This window comes from Dromiciops gliroides, chromosome 3 (assembly GCF_019393635.1).
Source record: "Dromiciops gliroides isolate mDroGli1 chromosome 3, mDroGli1.pri, whole genome shotgun sequence".
Classification (NCBI taxonomy): domain Eukaryota; kingdom Metazoa; phylum Chordata; class Mammalia; order Microbiotheria; family Microbiotheriidae; genus Dromiciops; species Dromiciops gliroides.
The window spans coordinates 373,534,664-373,551,491 of record NC_057863.1 but is presented as its reverse complement, the minus strand read 5'-3'; the positions used below and the strand labels follow the sequence as shown (position 1 = coordinate 373,551,491).

Sequence of the window (16,828 nt, the reverse complement as noted above, 5' to 3'; positions counted from 1 at the left end):
GAAACTGTTCAGCATCAGTCAGTCATTGTGTTGATTGGTCTGACCTTTTGGGGAGAGGTCATGTAACTTTGGTTACCCCAAAGACTTTGAAACAGGGATTATTCTCCATCTTTGAAGGGAGAAAAAGATTTACGTTGTAGTTGACAGGAGTCTGGTTATACATAAAGATGTGGTCAAAGATTCTGAGAGATTGAGGTGACTTCTTGCTTCCTATTTGCCTGGGATAATTTTTTCTTTATCAGCTACAATTTAAGGCTTATGTATTTTATGAGTCTCTGAAGCATGTATGGTAGAAATACTAATAGACTTGAAGTCAGGAGAGACTCTGGCTCAAATCTGCCTCTGACACAAGTGGTGTTACTTTGAGCAAATTACTCAATGTTTCTCAGTCTCAGTTTCCACATCTGTAAAGTAGGGACAATAATCCTTGTATTAACTACATCATATGGCTGTGGTAAGGATCAAATGAAATAATGCATGGAAAGTGCTAGCAAACCTTAAAGAACTATATAGATGCCAGTTATTATTATTATTATATGAAGAATAACTGTGAAGTCCCATAACATTTTTTGTTGTTAACAAACACTAGGACAAAACCTCTCTGTCCAAATGAGTGTTGCTCCATTCAAAGTAGGCACTCTAGGAAGCTAGACTCTTTTATCCCAACAATGCTGTCGTTGTTTAAAACATTTGAGGAACAACCTTTTCTCCCTCTTCTTTTTTTTTGGGAGGGGGAGGTAGGGCAATGAGAGTCAAGTGATTTGCCCAGGGTCACACAGCTAGTAAGTGTCAAGCATCTGAATCTGGATTTGAACTCAGGTCCTTCTGAATCCAGGGCTGGTGCTTTATCCACTGCACCACCTAGCTGCCCCCAAGAAACAACCTTTTCTAATTGTCTTTAGACCCTGAAGCACATTCCTTTGAATATCCTCAGTGATGGCAAATCTTCATTTTTCTGTGGGTGAATTTGATTTTTTTTTAAAACTTCTATGTATTTGGTTACATAGCTCAGGATTGCCAGCTTTTGGTCTATTTTGTAATAATCATAATAACAACAATAATAAATAATTAGCATCTTCATAGTACCTGCCCTGTGGCAGACACTGTGCTAAGTTCTTTATAAACAACTCATTTGATCATCACAACAAATCAAGGAGACAGATTCTGTTATTACTTCCATTTTATAGCTGAGGAAAGTGAGGAAAACAGGTTAAATGACTTGATCAAGGTCACCTAGTCAGTAAGTATCTAAGGCCATATTTGAACTCAGGTCTTCCTTACTCTGTGCCCAATGCTCTATGCATGGCACTATCTACCTGCCCCATGGAGCATCCCCTATCACACCTTTTTATGAAGAGGCCCAGTTCGAAGCAGAATGCCAAGAGAAGTAGTTGCTTTTCAAGTACCACCTCAGATCAAGAGCCTGGGCTTGCTGACATCCAGTGATCACTTGTCAATTTAGGCTTCTGTGATTATCATGAGGATTATTGCACAAATCAGACCCCTCCCTTTACTTCCGTCCCCATCTCTAAACACATTTCACTGTCCCAAATCTCACTTTCTCCCCTTTTAGTTTTGTTTTTCTCTTTTCTCCAGTATGGAAGCAATGAACATGTATCATCATTCAAGAGACTCACCAGTCAGTTGATTTAGAGCTCTTAAGATAAGGGAAAGGAAAGCTTAATTGAGTACAGAGTGATGAGAGAGGGTGCTGCCTTGCAACTGGAAATGAGATCTGGGAAAGGGGAATTGGATTTATTGCAGCCATGACAGAGGAAATGGGTGTCCAACTGCCAACGTCTGACTAGATTCATAGAGCTGAACAGCAGGCAGGTTGGTAGAGATCATTTAGTCTAATAATCCCATTTTCCAGATGAGGAAAATTGAGGCCCAGAGAAGTTAGGTGACCCCCCTGAGATCATACAGCCTGTTATTAAATCATACAATTTTCAGACCTGGAAGAATTTTAGAAATCATCTGGTCCATCCAAAAAGACTCAGGGTAGCATAGTGGACAGAGAGGGGGCAATCTGATGTACATTGGCTTAAACTCTCAGTGTTCTAGGCAATTCTCTAAGACTATCAGTGGCAAAGAAGATGCCAACTTGCATTGGTAGAGGAGGTTTCTTTAACCAGGAGTTCTCTAAAACAATGTAATCATAGATTCAGCCCTTGGTACATCATTTTGTAGATAAGGAAACCTAGGCCCAGAGAGATGATTAACTTGACTAAGGTCATATAGCCGGCCAGTGGAAAAGTTAGAACTAGAACCCAGGTTTCTTGGGTTCTAGACCTTTCCTTTGCCTATTATACTAACTAAATTTACTACTAAAAGGTAGGGAGCGGGGCAGCTAGATGGCGCAGTGGATAGAGCACTGGCCCTGGATTCAGGAGTACCTGAGTTCAAATCTGGCCTCAGACACTTAACACTTACTAGCTGTGTGACCCTGGGCAAGTCACTTAACTCCAATTGCCCCCCACACACAAAAAAAAGGTAGGAAGCGAACCTGGAGCCTTGTAAAATGGTCTGTGATCATATCTGAGGAGTATAGAACTTGCCTCGGGAGGCTAAGGAGGGCCGGTTAAAGTAGAAAAATAATAGAAGGGAACAAAGCTTGAAAAACTGCCCCTTTATGGTGCTTTACAACGCACCAACACTGCCCTCACAACAACCCTATGGTGTAAGTAGAAAAAGGAAAGTGTAACTTCAACACTTCAAGGACATGTGATTTCATTTTTTTACACTCACTACTCTCTCCAGCGATGTAGATCACAATCCCTCTCCCTTTACTGGATGATCTTCTGGAGTTGCTGTGGCTGAAAAGAATCATCTTCTGGTGGACCCTTCCGCGGTCCTCATCCCCTTTTCAGAGATCAAGCCTCTTTATACGTGGCCAGACTGAGTCTTAGAATCCAGGCACGCAGAATATCTCAGGACCTGAACTCCATCCTTTCCAGTTTGGGAGGATCTGCCAGGAATCCTACTTGGAAGAGAAGCATCAAGCACCCAAGGTCACTATCATGCCATGATGAGGTATTCAAGGAGCACTTTAATGGAGAAAATTAAAACTCAGAATAGCAAAATGACTTTCTCAGGACTCATTAAACATCAGAGTTGGGTCTTAAGCAGGGAAAAGAAAATTGGTTCTGGAATCATAGGGTCTGGGTTCAAATTCCATCATGTGACCCTGGGCAAGTCATTCATCCTGGGCTAGATCTGAGGCTTGAGCCTCAGTTTCTTCATCTGCAATATGAAAGAGTTAGACTCTTAGTCTTCTGTGTTCAGAACCCTTCCATTCTATCTATGATACTATGACTCTAGTTTAATTCTTTTTCCACAGCTACCAGGGCTATCCTAATAAAGCCAGGAGCAACTCCAAAGTAAGTCATATTTATGGAATCTAGAGCCTGAAAAATGAATGAAGATGGAAAGAAAATAGATGATGGTGACAGAAAAACATTCAGAATGATAAATAGGAAGCACAAAGCAAAAGGAAGGGAAAAGATCCCTGAGGGGAGAACTCCAAAAATAATTACATCTTATCCTTTGAATCTGTTTGAAACAATTGTCGGACAGCGAAATACCATGGAAAGTAACTCCAGTGATGATGTTGACAGAATGAAGAATATTATTTATGACACATGTTTGGCAGCCCCGACATTATCCAGCCTTTTCTCTCCTCTGGTTTCTAGAACTATAACTTAGAGGTAAGAAAAGTACAAAATTCAAGTGTTAACTCAAGATCAGCAACAAGCTCCAGGATTCTGGGCTCTATCCCCTGCTCTCAGAAGGTTAGGGCATAAAGCTGTGATGGAGGTCAGGACATCCAGCCCCTTGGACTCTGTAAAGACAAGGCCTCCTGGATATCTGTGTTAACTCTAACAATCAGAGATACCTGGGAAATCTGAATGAGAGTGTGGCACTGCCCTGGAGGTTACTCCAGAGTGTTTGTCGGGTGTAGGCTCCTGAAAATGATCTAAATGGAGAAGAAAAAAAAGCTAAGTTTGGATGAGAGAAGAACCAACCAACCAACAAATATTTATGGAATATCTTTATGGGACTAGCATTTTGTTAAATCAGAGATACAGAAAAAAAATTAGAAATTGTGAGGGACAACATTTTGTATGGTAGAATCAAGAGCCCAAAAGATCTCAAATTGCTAGGGGAGGTAGGTTGGAACTAATGATGACCTTTTTGTTAAAAACTCTGGTGACCCCTGAAAAACCAAGGGGCATTTTAGGAGGATTTTCTCACTTTCTCACTGGCTCACACATACCACCTCTAAGCCTGTGAAAATCGATGTCTGATATTCTCCAGCATTCTACAATTAACTCCTCATATGCAAGTCTAGGGGTCACAATGTTACTGAACAAAGTTTTATTAAAATATGGCAGAAAACAAAACAGAAACTTTTGACTAAATCGATAAATCAACTAGTCAACCCACAAAACATTTGTTGATTTTCTGTTGTGTGCTCAGCACAGTTATAGGCACCTGTGGAAGAGAAAATTTAGATAAGACACAATTCCAGCCGTCACAGAGTTTTTAAGGAAAATAATACAGAAATGTAGATAACTTTAATTCCTAACAAGTGCATCAGAGTTGAAAAACAAAAGGCTATGTGAGATCTGAGGAAACAGGGAAGGGCATTCCAGACATAGCTTATAGTATAAGCAGAATCACATAGGAGGAAGAACAACAAAATGTGTCTGAGGCAGAATTGAATAGTTTGGCTATGAAGAGGAAAAGTAGGGTTTCTGTAAAGTTACAGTAGGTGGGGTGATACTTTTTTTTTTGGTTTGTTTTTAAGATGGGGTCTCTCCAGCTCACTCAAACTAGAAGGAAGAGTGACTACTAAAGGCCTGTAAAGGCCAGATCCCACCACTGATAGGCACAAGAACTTTGATCTGCTCTGTTATTTGGTTTGGTTCCCCTCCCCCCCCCACACACCCAGGCTTCTTCTATTCCTAAGGGCCTGCCATACTGATGCCCTACTTAATATGGGCACCTGATAGACTTAGTCCACTGCATTTCAGAAATCCTGAGCTAGAGATCTGTCAGCTTGAGCCTCTTTTTTTTTTTTTTTTGATGAGGCAATTGGGGTTAAGTGACTTGCCCAGGGTCACACAGCTAGTAAGTGTTAAGTGTCTGAGGCCAGATTTGAACTCAGGTACTCCTGACTCCAGGGCTGGTGCTCTATCCACTGCGCCACCTAGCTGCCCCTAGCTTGAGCCTCCATAGCTAGGATTATAGGCTTGTGCCACCATCCGCAAAGGTACCGCATTTCTGAGGCCTTTGAATGCCAAGCAAAGGAGTTTGAACTTTACTCTGAAGGCAATAGGGAGCCACTGAAGTTGTATATGTGTGTGTGTTTATTTTTGTTGGTTCATGTAGGGTGTTTGTTGCCCATATAGGTTATGTGTGTGCCTGCATGGTTCTGTCTACATGAGGCTTACTGGGGCATGTGAATAAATATATCAATAGAATTGCTTCTCCCCACTCCTCTTCACAGGAGACTTCAATTCCTGCATAGGAGAGAAGTACGATATTGACACTATCCTCCTGACCACTGCTCTTCTTAGAAAGGGCACAGTAGGCTAAAAGTACATCTCTGTCCTCTCCCAATATCGTTAGTCTATGGAAAATATTTTTTTAAGTTCACTCCACTCTCCTGATTGTTGTCCTTTCCTGGGTAAGTAGTGTCCCAAGCTCTATATCCAAAGCCTTGACTTGACTCCCTTCTAGCCAAATGCCTGAATAGAGTGCTGGGCCTGGTGTCAGGTAGACCTGAATTCAAATATAGTCTCAGGTGCTTACTAGCTATGTGACCCTGAGCAAGTCACTTTAATGCTGTTTGCCTCAGTTTCCTCATCTATAAAACAGGGATAATTATAACACCTACCTCCCAGAATTGTTGTAAAGATCAAATGAAATAAAAATTATAAAGGGCTCAGCACAGTGCTTAGAACATGGTAAGCATCATGTAAATGTTAGCTATTTTTATTAATAGAAAGTAAACCCATTTATCTAAGCAAATAGGCAACAGAAATTATACAGGTTAGAATGGACCAGACAAAACATAGAGTAAATGGGTTCTCACATAGGGAGTGAGACGAAAGGGAGGAAGAGAAAGAAACACAATAGAGTCCCAGGCTCCTCTCTATGTCAGCTTTTTCCTACAATTTTTTTCTTTCTCCAGGAAATTCTCCCTGAGAACAATCTAAAACCCAGGGTCTCCTCTCTTAAAGCTGGAAGACAAAAGAAAGATCTATTTACTCTCATTGTTGTTGTTCAGTTGTTTCTGTCATATCTGACTTCAAGACCCCATTTGGGATTTTCTTGGCAAAGAGACTGGAGAGGTTTGCCATTTCCTTCTCCAGCTCATTTTACAGATGAAGAAACTGAGGCAGAGTTAAGTAACTTGCCCAAAGTTGCACAGCTAACAACTGTTTGAGGCTGGATTTGAAATCAGCTGTTTCTGACTCCAGGCCCAGTGTGCTATCTGCTGAACCACCTATCTACTCCCAAGTTCTCACCAACTCCAAGCCTCACGTGAGCATCTAGTATTATTCTTTAACAATAGAGTCTCATACATATGGACTTGAGCCCTTGGTTACTTTTTTTTTTTTTAAGCAGAGAAAGGATGTTACCAACTCTCTATATGTTTGGGGGTGAATAAGTAACCATTCCTTCTAAAATCCCAGTCCCACTTTCAAACATGAACAGATCTTGTCTTTGTTGCTCTCGACTGATCAAAGTAGCATGGGGAGCACGACTTGTTTCTTTCCCTCTTCCTTCCTTTCTTCTTTCCCTAACCCTGAACCGGTCCTGTGTAGTTTCTCAGCCAAGGAGGGGCCAAGTCTCTAGTGGATTGATTTGTGTGTGTTCTGTCTACCCATGCTATAAAATAAGGGTAAATCCCCTGGAGTTTTCTTTGTCTTCCTGATAGCTTGACTCTTCTCTCCTCAACTCTTTCCTCTTCTTCACTTGTCTCTCCTCAGGTTACAGGCCACCTTCCCTCCTTTAGTCACTTTTGTCTTTATACTCATGTCCTCAGCTCACTAGCATTCTCCCAAATCAGAAGGGAGAAAGGAAAAGGAAGCTTATAATAAGGCTACAGTTACAATGTAATGGGAATAAGTGTAAAATCCTGCATTTTGAGGTTAAAAAAGCAATTGTACAGGTGCAGCATGGGGAAACCTGGCTTGACAGCAATTCCTGTGAGAAAGACCTGGGGGTTTCATTTGACTGCTAGCAGAGCCAGCAGTGTGATATTGCTGCTAAAAAAGCTAATGTGATCTTAGGCTATATGAACAGAAAGAGAGGGCGTAGGATGAAAACAAGTTGTAATTCCACTTGAGTAGACACTGTTCAGATCACATTTGGAGGATTCACTTTTATTCCGGGTGTCCTGTAGGCATTTCAAACTCAACATGTCAGAAAGAACTCATTAGCTCCTCCTAGATCCTTCCCTCTTACAAACATCTGGCCAATGAGGCCCCAGTCCTGGGAGTGTGTGTAGGGGATCCATGTGGGTTTTTAAGGTCAGTTGTTTCTGGGAGTTTGTGATGAGGCAGGGGTAAGGGGTCTTGCTCTCCATTTCAGAGCATATACAGGGATTCTGAAACTGTTTCTTCTCTCTTTGCTATGAGTAAATAAAAGGCTTTTTGGTTCCCTACTGAACTAGGACTGAGAATGTATGCAAACAGCCACAGTGGAGAAACTCATTCATTTTTCTCCCTTCTTTCTGTGAGGTGTAAAAACACATCTCTGAGCCCCAGAGGGCCAATGGTAGAAGGCCAAAGGTTCCTTTTTCCCACTACCAGAACAGTTGGCGAGTGTCTGGGATAAGACACCTCCTGTTTGTGTCTTCTTTCCTTCAGGAAAGAATCTTGTGAGAGCTTGAAGGGTCCAGGAAAATCACCATTTGGCCAGCAACTGAACGTGGTGTGGAGGCCATTTCAACAAGCAACCTGCAGGATCCAACCCAGCAGCAAACTGACCCGGCAGAAGAAATGTGTCCGGCAAGTAAGGCCTGCAATTCTGACCATTGGGGAGGCTCCATAAGGAGCTGCCCTTTGAGTTTGACCCCACTGTCTCCAGGGATTGGGGTGGTAGAGAACCAAGTGTGGCCCTGGTTTGGGGAGCTGTTTTGATGTTTTTCTTTCTGCTTTATCTTCTTGGTATACATTCCTTTAATAGTTTTTTTTTTTGGCTGGGCAATGAGGGTTAAGTGACTTGCCCAGGGTCACACAACTAGTAAGTGTCAAGTGTCTGAGGTCAGATTTGAACTCAAGTCCTCCTGAATCCATGGCCAATGCTTTATCCACTGCGCCACCTAACTGCCCCCAACCCCAATATGGTCTTAAGCTGATAGTATTAACACAATTATCCCACCTCTTTGGAGTTACTCCTAGAGTCCAGAGGGTGAAATGTAGCTGACTTTCCAGTGTGAATGGAAGTATATACCCTCTATATACACTTCATCACCATTTGTTGAAGACATTTTTAGTGTCTTCCCAGCTGCTATTGTCTCCTACTATGAGATTACTTTTCCTCTACTCTGTAGATAGCTTGTATTTACTACAGTGATTTACATGGTATCTCCTCTATTAGAATTCATCTTGAGCTGGGGAAAGGCTAGACTTCCTCAGCTCTTTCAACCTATCCCATCTGACACTGACTCAGGTACTTTCACCATCCTAGTCTTTCTGCTCTGGACACTCTGCCTCTTATCGATATCCTTCTTAAACTGCGGTGCCCCAAACTGAATCCAATACTCCAGATCAAATCTGATGAGTGCGGAGGATAGTCAGACAACTACCCCCTTCTCTCCCCACCCCCTTCCTGGAAGCTGAGTCCCTTTTAATGTAACCCAAGATCACATTAGCTGTTATTATCTGCATCAAATTGCTGACTCAGGTTGAGCTTTCAGTCCACTAAAACTCTTAGATCTTTTCCAGAACAACGGCTGTCTCTCCATTTCTCCCCCATCTCCTACTTGTGAAGTTGATTGGGGGGGTGGGCGGGGTTAAGGAGTACCCAGGTATAAGCTTTTACATTAATTCCTATTGAATGTCATCTTATTAGAGTTGGGCCAACACTCTACCATGTCAAGATCATTTTGGAGCCTGATTCTGTCATCTCTTAGCTCTCCCTCCCAGCTTGGTGTCACCTGCAAATTTGATTGGCATGCCATCTATACCTTTATCCAAATCACTGATTAAAATTGTAAGAATAAGCTGCACAGGGCCAAGCATAGATCCCTGAAATATACTATTCAGCACCTCCTCCCACATTGACAATGTACTATGAGAAAACAATCTGAGTCTAGATATCCAACCGTTTCAGTATCTAGATGTTCGACAACCTTTTTTAGACTTTTCTCAGAGATCATAGTGTAGTTCAGTGACCTATACTTTGCAGTATACTTTGCAGTTTCCCTTTTTTACAATCTTTTCACCTCTCTCCTGTTTTCCATGATCAACAATTTCCTTGGCTTTCTTGGCTTGGGGGGAGGCAGAGGAGAAGGGAGATAGGACAGAAGACATGATGGGTGGGGGCCTGAACTCTGGATGGATTTTGAGGTAGGGAAGGAGGTACAGCTCTGGATTTGGCCCTGACCTTGATGGCATATATTAATGTTTGCTTATTGACAGACTGACTTTAGGGGTTATGCTTTGGGGCAGGCTGAGGTCTGAGAAGTGGCCCCACCCACAACAGCCCTTTGCAGAGGGTGAACCTAAAGCAAGCAAAACTGGAGAAGGGAAATGGTCCTTTAGCCCTCCCTTCTTTCTTCCCTCCCTCCCTCCCTCCCTTCCTTCCTTCCTTCCTTCCTTCCTTCCTTCCTTCCTTCCTTCCTTCCTTCCTTCCTTCCTTCCTTCCTTCCTTCCTTCCTTCCTTCCTCCCTTCCTCCCTTCCTCCCTCCCTTCCTCCCTCTCTCCCTCCCTCTCTCCCTCCCTCCTATCCTCTCTCCTTCCCTCCCTTCCTCCCTCCTTCCCTTCCTTCCTTCCTTCCTTCCTTCCTTCCTTCCTTCCTTCCTTCCTTCCTTCCTTCCTTCCTTCCTTCCTTCCTTCCTTCCTTCCTTCCTTCCTTCCTTCCTTCCTTCCTTCCTTCCTTCCTTCCTGGGGACTGCCTATGCCCCCTATCCCAGAGACCTTTTCCTTCTCCAAAACTTTGCCCTTCCAAGCTGCTCAACTTTCCTGGGAGAAGGGGGAGGAGGAGTGAAGGATCTAGTGCTACCAGGATGAACCTGCAGAACCAAAGACGATTAGAACATGAGCTTCTTGAGGATCAGGATGATTTTTTCCTTTTCTTTGTATCTCTAGTATTTAGCACAGTACCTGGCACATAGAAAGCATTTAAATGCTTGTTGACTGCTCAGCTGCTTATCTTGAATCATGAGAACAGGCTCTTCTGGACTGGATACATCAACAGCCACATTTTGACAACTTGGCTGAAAGAGGGCTAGTCTAATGAGGTGGGAGAGCTGGGTTCTGATCCCTTCTTTGAGTTTGTTTTCTTCTCTGGAAAATGGGGGAATTGGACAAGGTCATATTTAAGGTCACCCTCCACGCTCCCCTTTTGTCTGCATTAAGGATATTTGGAATCCATTTGACTCTTAGTATAGTCTCAATTTTAGAAAGAGTTGAATGAACCTTAATTATGACCTTGGGCATAATTTTATAACCACAGTTTTTCTTCTCTATATAATGAAAGAGTTGGACTCATTATTACCCAAGGCTCCTCCTAGCTCTAAAGGATGCTTTGAGGGTGATTTGTGTGTTTTGGGAGCAGAGGAAAGAATGGTTGCCTTCAACTTTGTTTCAGCCTTCTCTCCAAAAACATATCTCTATTTGCTATAAGGTTACTACTATTGAGCTCTCCCCCCTCCCATAATCAGGATTCTTAGATATAGTGTGAAGAAACAACTGACTTTAGAACATAGTTATAAAAAAAATTAGTTAAAATATGAAGCTACCAGATTGCTCTGGCAAATGAGAAGTAGATGGAAGTAGATTGTGAGATTGCCCATTAATGACTTACTGGTGTCCTGGAGTCTCTTATCTCCCCCACCCTGGTTCAGTGTCCATCATGCCTCTACCCTATCTCCAACTAAGGGTTCCTTTTTTATTTGTTGTTGTTTGGGGTAATGGGGGTTAAGTGACTTGCCAGGGTCACACAGCTAGTAAGTGCCAAGTGTCTGAGGCCGGATTTGAACTCAGGTCCTCCTTAATTCAGGGCCAGTGCTTTATCCACTGCACCACCTACTTGCTCCCTAAGGGTTCCTTTTGTGGTAATTGCCCCAGGTCCAGATAGTATTCTCATTATCCTCAGCACCTACCCAAGTGAAACTTGGACTCAGCTTCTGGGATACTGACCTCTCTGATAGATGGGATTTTGTAATATCTGGCCTGAAACAAGATCTGCACATTATTTCACACACATCTCCACACCAGTGTAACAACATCCTCTACTTTCTAGTTCTCCTTTATATTTGTGTTGCTCCATTAGAATGTAAGCTTCTTGGGGCAGCTAGGTGGCACAGTGGATAGAGCACCGGCCCTGGAGTCAGGAGGACCTGAGTTCAAATCCGGCCTCAGACACTTGGCACTTACTAGCTGTGTGACCCTGGGCAAGTCACTTAACCCCAATTGCCTCACCAAAAAAAAAAAAAAAAAAAAAGAATGTAAGCTTCTTGAGGTCAAGGAATGTCATGTTTGTATTTGTATCCCCACTGCTTAGCATAGTGTTTAGTATCAGTTAAGTGCTTAAAAAATGCTTTCCCTCCCTCCCTCCTGCTTTCCCTCCCTCCCTCCCTCTCTCTCTGTCTCTGTCTGTCTGTCTGTCTCTCTTGGTACAAAAATTCCTTGTAATGGCTATAATCTGAATAAAGTGGTGGCACTAGTCATGGATCCTCATTGCCACTGTTTGGCATGCTCCCTTTAGGAGCTCTTCTAAATCTACTCCCAATTCTCATTCTCCATCGTACCTCCCACTCCAACCTCCACACCTGAAGACATTTCTTCTCTGAGAAGATTGAGTATCTATGCAATTACTAAATGTCCTGTAAATTATGCAGAGACTCAGATTTATCTATGAAAACCTTTGTGTCTCCCTTAGTGCTTACTGCAGGTCCCTGTAGGTAAAAGATACTTGCAGGAGGGGTGAAGAAGAGATGTTATAATCCTTGCTTCACCACAGTCATGTTCATATCCTTGTTCTACTAATCCATCTCTATTGAGATAGGATAAAGACTCTTGGGGAACACAAGGATTTTTGTTTTTGTTTTGTTGAAGGGGGTAGGAATTGAAATATCTGTGTGTGTGTGTGTGTGTGTGTGTGTGTGTGTGTGTGAGAGAGAGAGAGAGAGAGAGAGTGTGTGTGTTCAATGTGAAGCATGACAAAGACAAGAGAGAGGTAAATAAACAGCATATGCTGTTATCTGAGAGCTGCTTGTTTACAGACTCGGCTTAAGTAGCAGATAGAAAAGTCATGCTTACTGATTAGCTAGAAACTTCCTTTTTGTGGAAAGGACTGACTCCGTAGGTAAAATGGATGTGACACTAACCAGCTACTGACCTTGTGTTAATCTTCCAAAGAATCTCATTTTGCTGAGGAGACTGGTATATTGTTATGTGATAATGAAAAAGATGATGAGGCAGAAGGTCCTTTGTATTATCAGGTACAGTTTTATTGCCACTTAACGCATGACCTAACAAGAAAGTAAACATGTGTGCCATCCCCAGAGCTTTATCTTTTTGAGGCTGTTCAATATTATGTGTTCATATTTTGGCTGTACATATTTACACATATATACACATATGCATGGATGTATACAAAAGGTACTATATACACATATTATATTCAGTAACAATATAACTATATATAAAACTATAATTCTCTCTATCTGTTTCTGTCTGCCTCCTCTCTCTCTCTCTCCACACATATAGGGCAGTTTGGTAGTACAGTGGATAGAGCACCAGACCTGGAATCAGGAACACCTGATATCAACTTCAGCCTTAGACACTTACTAGCTGTGTGACCTTGGACAAGTCACTTAACCCTGTTTGTCTCAGTTTTCTCATCTGGAAAATGATCAGGAGAAGGAAATAGCAAACCACTCTAGTATCTTTGCCAAGAAAACCCCAAATGGGGTCATAAAGAGTTGGACATAATTGAAACACTGAACAACAACAAACACACACATAAAAAATACACATAGGATCAAACTTTAGATCGCAAAATGCCAAGGAGCCTTCTGCTTAAGTCTTTTGGCCAGTTGCTGAGATTCCCTAAGAGCACTGAGACCATTCCTGAAGCAAACAGATTTTGTGAATGCTTCAGTAACTGATCCAAGAGCCTCATCTTCAACAGGTCAAGTATCCAACCAGAGACAATCTGGAAAATCCAGTTTAGTCTCTTCCAAGTCACTTCCTTAAATGTCATCAGATTCTACAAGAAGCAGCTCCCTAATATCCTTTGTGTGGAGACTCCATTTCAGATGGTTGGGTCATTAGACTTCCATTATACACATAAATACAAATAATACATACATAGATGCATATATATGTATATATACATATGTATGTATATATGTGTGTATATATATAATATTCTTTATGTAGGAAAATACATATTATATTCTATAATCCTAATAAAAACTCTGCTGTTGGTCTTAAATTTGCTCCCTGGCATCATTTTTCAAACTACCCAGAGCCCTCATGAATGAGGAATAACGATTGACTTTTCATAGACTCAATAAAACTCTAGAAAAAAGCAGAATGCTATTGCCACATTAGAGCAAGTCAGGTGGTTAATTCCACGAGAAAATTTTAAGTAATTGTGTAGAAATAATTATTAATAATGGGTTTTGGGGGGACCCAGAGACCCCCCCCCACTCAGGGACTCTGGCTGGTTTCTTGGAGCCAGTCCAGACACAATAGAAATGAAAATCAAACTCTCAGTAGAGATAGAAATTATACCTATCTGAAAGCCTTTTCCCCTCAGAGGGTCTGTCTTTTACTGGACTCTGACCTCAGCATGTACTGCTCATTTTGATATGGAAGTAAGGGGCTAAAATTCTAGCTATGATGTCTAAAATCTAATGAGTGGTTACCTTAAATTAGAAAATGTGTGGCACCAATCTTTGGGCATTAAATATTTATTAAAGTATATTAGAGGTAAGTAAAGAGAAACATGTGGATCAAGTATGAAATTTGCTTGTTCTCCCTCTCCTGCCTGTCTCTTGCTCCCCTGCCAAAGTCTCCAGCCGAAAGGCCTGCTGGCTCCTCTGCTTCTCCCAGAACCTCTTGTGAAACAGGAAAAAGGGCTGTCCACACACACATAGCTCCAAGCTAATTGGCTGGTAACTTTGATTGACAGGACCCATGAGCAAACATCACTTCCTGATGCTGAACTGACCTTGATACCCCAGAAAAGGTCACTTCTGGATGCTAAAATCACATGGTTTCTTTTCACATGCTTTCTCTTCATGACAGAGCTTCCCTCTCCCAGCAGGGGGTGTCATTCCAGTTCTCACATGGACCACCCTTAGGTCTTGTCAACCAATGGATTTGAATGATGCTAGCCAATTAGGTTTGAATAGTGTGTAAGGGCCACCTCTCCTCTGGTCTGCAAGGGGCTTACACTCTCTGGGGCTGGGATGCTAAAGGAGGCAGCCACATGTTCCCCACCCCCCACCCCACCCCAGTTCTAGGTAATGTAGGACCTGGGGACTCTGGAGCCACGTGCTCTCTCTCTATGGTATTGGGGTTTTTCGGCTTGCCTTAAATGTGGTCAACTCTTTACTAACATTTAATATGATTTAATAAATGATTGCTACAAAAAATGGTGCAATAGCCTCTAATTTATAAGTAGCAATATATTAGAAACCCCAGCTAAGTTCCTCAATAACTTAGAACAGAGACAGGCTTCTCCCCAATATATTTCAAATGACATATAAGCAATTTAAAATATTAGATGTATTTGACTAGAAAGTGTCCCATACTATAAATATGTATTTTCACTTATTTATTTATTTATTTTTGTTTTGTTTGTTTTGGGTTTTTTTTTTCAGAGCAATGAGGGGTTAAGTGACTTGCCCAGGGTCACACAGCTAGTGTCAAGTGTCAAGTGTCTGAGGCTGGATTTGAACTCAGGTCCTCCTGAACCCAGGGCCAGTGCTTTATCCACTGTGCCACCTAGCTGCCTCAATACATATTTTTAAATCCTAAAAACTGAAGAAAAGCTTAGTTGGTCTTAAAAAATAGTGTCAGTCCCATGACCAACAAGATGGCAGACTAGACATTTTCTCTGATCCCCTTGACCACTCGAATCTCTCCAAAATAGAAATTATGTGCCAAAGACAAAAAAAGTTCAGCTGTTCTAGGACATCTGGAATCTAAAAGAAGGTTGAAAAAAAAGACGTCATGAACTGACACCTGCTCTGAGCTCACTTAGCACCCCTCCTCCACCTCCAACAGTAACAGCAGCAAGGCTGCACTGTTGTTCAGTTGTTTTAGACTCTTCATGACCCCATCTGGGGTTTTCTTTTTTTTTTTTTTCCTTTCTTTTTTTGTAAATACAAGGCATTTTATAGCAGGTTTTTTCCACATGTGGATGTTTCTTCCGTGGCAACGGGAACCATTTCATAGCCAGAGAAACATCCCGCCTGGAGTACCAGTGCTCGACCGCTACCTCTTGCGAGATCCGGACGGCTCCTAGCTTACTTAATGAGAAGGGAAAAACTTGCTTCAGTTCCCGTAATCTTTTATCAAAGGGAAATGGACTTTAAAATACCCAAAAGAAATGAAATGTCGAGACCATTTGTTCAGTTTAACAGTTGGACAAATAGTGAGCCATACACATTAAGGAACACACTAAATCGTTTGCACCCGGAGCCTAGCAGTACTTATTTGCTCCCTTGCAATGGAAGCAGCTTACCAACAGATAGGGAACACGCTCAGACCAAGACCAATTACTTCGGTGAGTTTTCAATATTACAGCTGTTTAACGAAAATGTAGGTGGCTCTGAAAAGAGCCTTTTGGTTTGTGAATTATAAAAATTCAAACTGCATTTAGTTTAAGCCCTCTCCCCACGGATGCGACAAGCAAGCTGGATATCTTTGGGCATGATAGTGACTCGCTTGGCGTGGATGGCGCACAGGTTGGTGTCCTCAAAGAGCCCCACGAGGTAGGCTTCGCTGGCCTCCTGCAAGGCCATCACGGCCGAACTCTGGAAGCGCAGGTCGGTCTTGAAGTCCTGCGCGATTTCACGCACCAGCCGCTGGAAGGGCAGCTTGCGAATCAGCAGCTGGGTGGACTTCTGGTAGGGGCGGATCTCTTGGAGCGCCACGGTGCCGGGTGGTAGCGGAGAGGCTTCTTCACGGCCAGGTGGCAGGAGCGCTCTTCCGAGCTGCCTTGGTAGCTACCTGTTTGCGGGGCGCCTTACCGCCTGTGGACTTACGAGCAGTTTGCTTGGTACGAGCCATAGCTAAAATACTAGAGTACTTCTCTCGACACAGACTAGTCTGGGGTTTTCTTGGCAAAGATACTGATATGGTTTGCCATTTCCTTCTCCAGTTCATTTTACAGATGAGGAAACTGAGGCAAACAGGATTAAGTGACTTGTGCAGGGTCATACAGCTAGTAAGTATCTGAGGCCAGATTTGAACTCAGAAAGATGAGTCTTTCCCGACTCCGGGCCTGGCACCACCTAGCTGTCCTATGGCTGCATTAGCTGACCCAAAGACCAATACACAGTCTTATCTCAAAACCTGAACCCCAACCCCAGTACTCTTCTTCTTTCCAATGAGGTGGAGACTCA

The 16,828-nt window shown here is 42.5% G+C and overlaps 1 pseudogene; it reads right to left on the bottom strand.

The window, feature by feature from the left end:
* Positions 1-16,084: 16,084 nt before the first annotated feature.
* Positions 16,085-16,508, bottom strand: LOC122750200 (annotated as a pseudogene).
* Between the last annotated feature and the right edge of the window lie 320 nt (positions 16,509-16,828).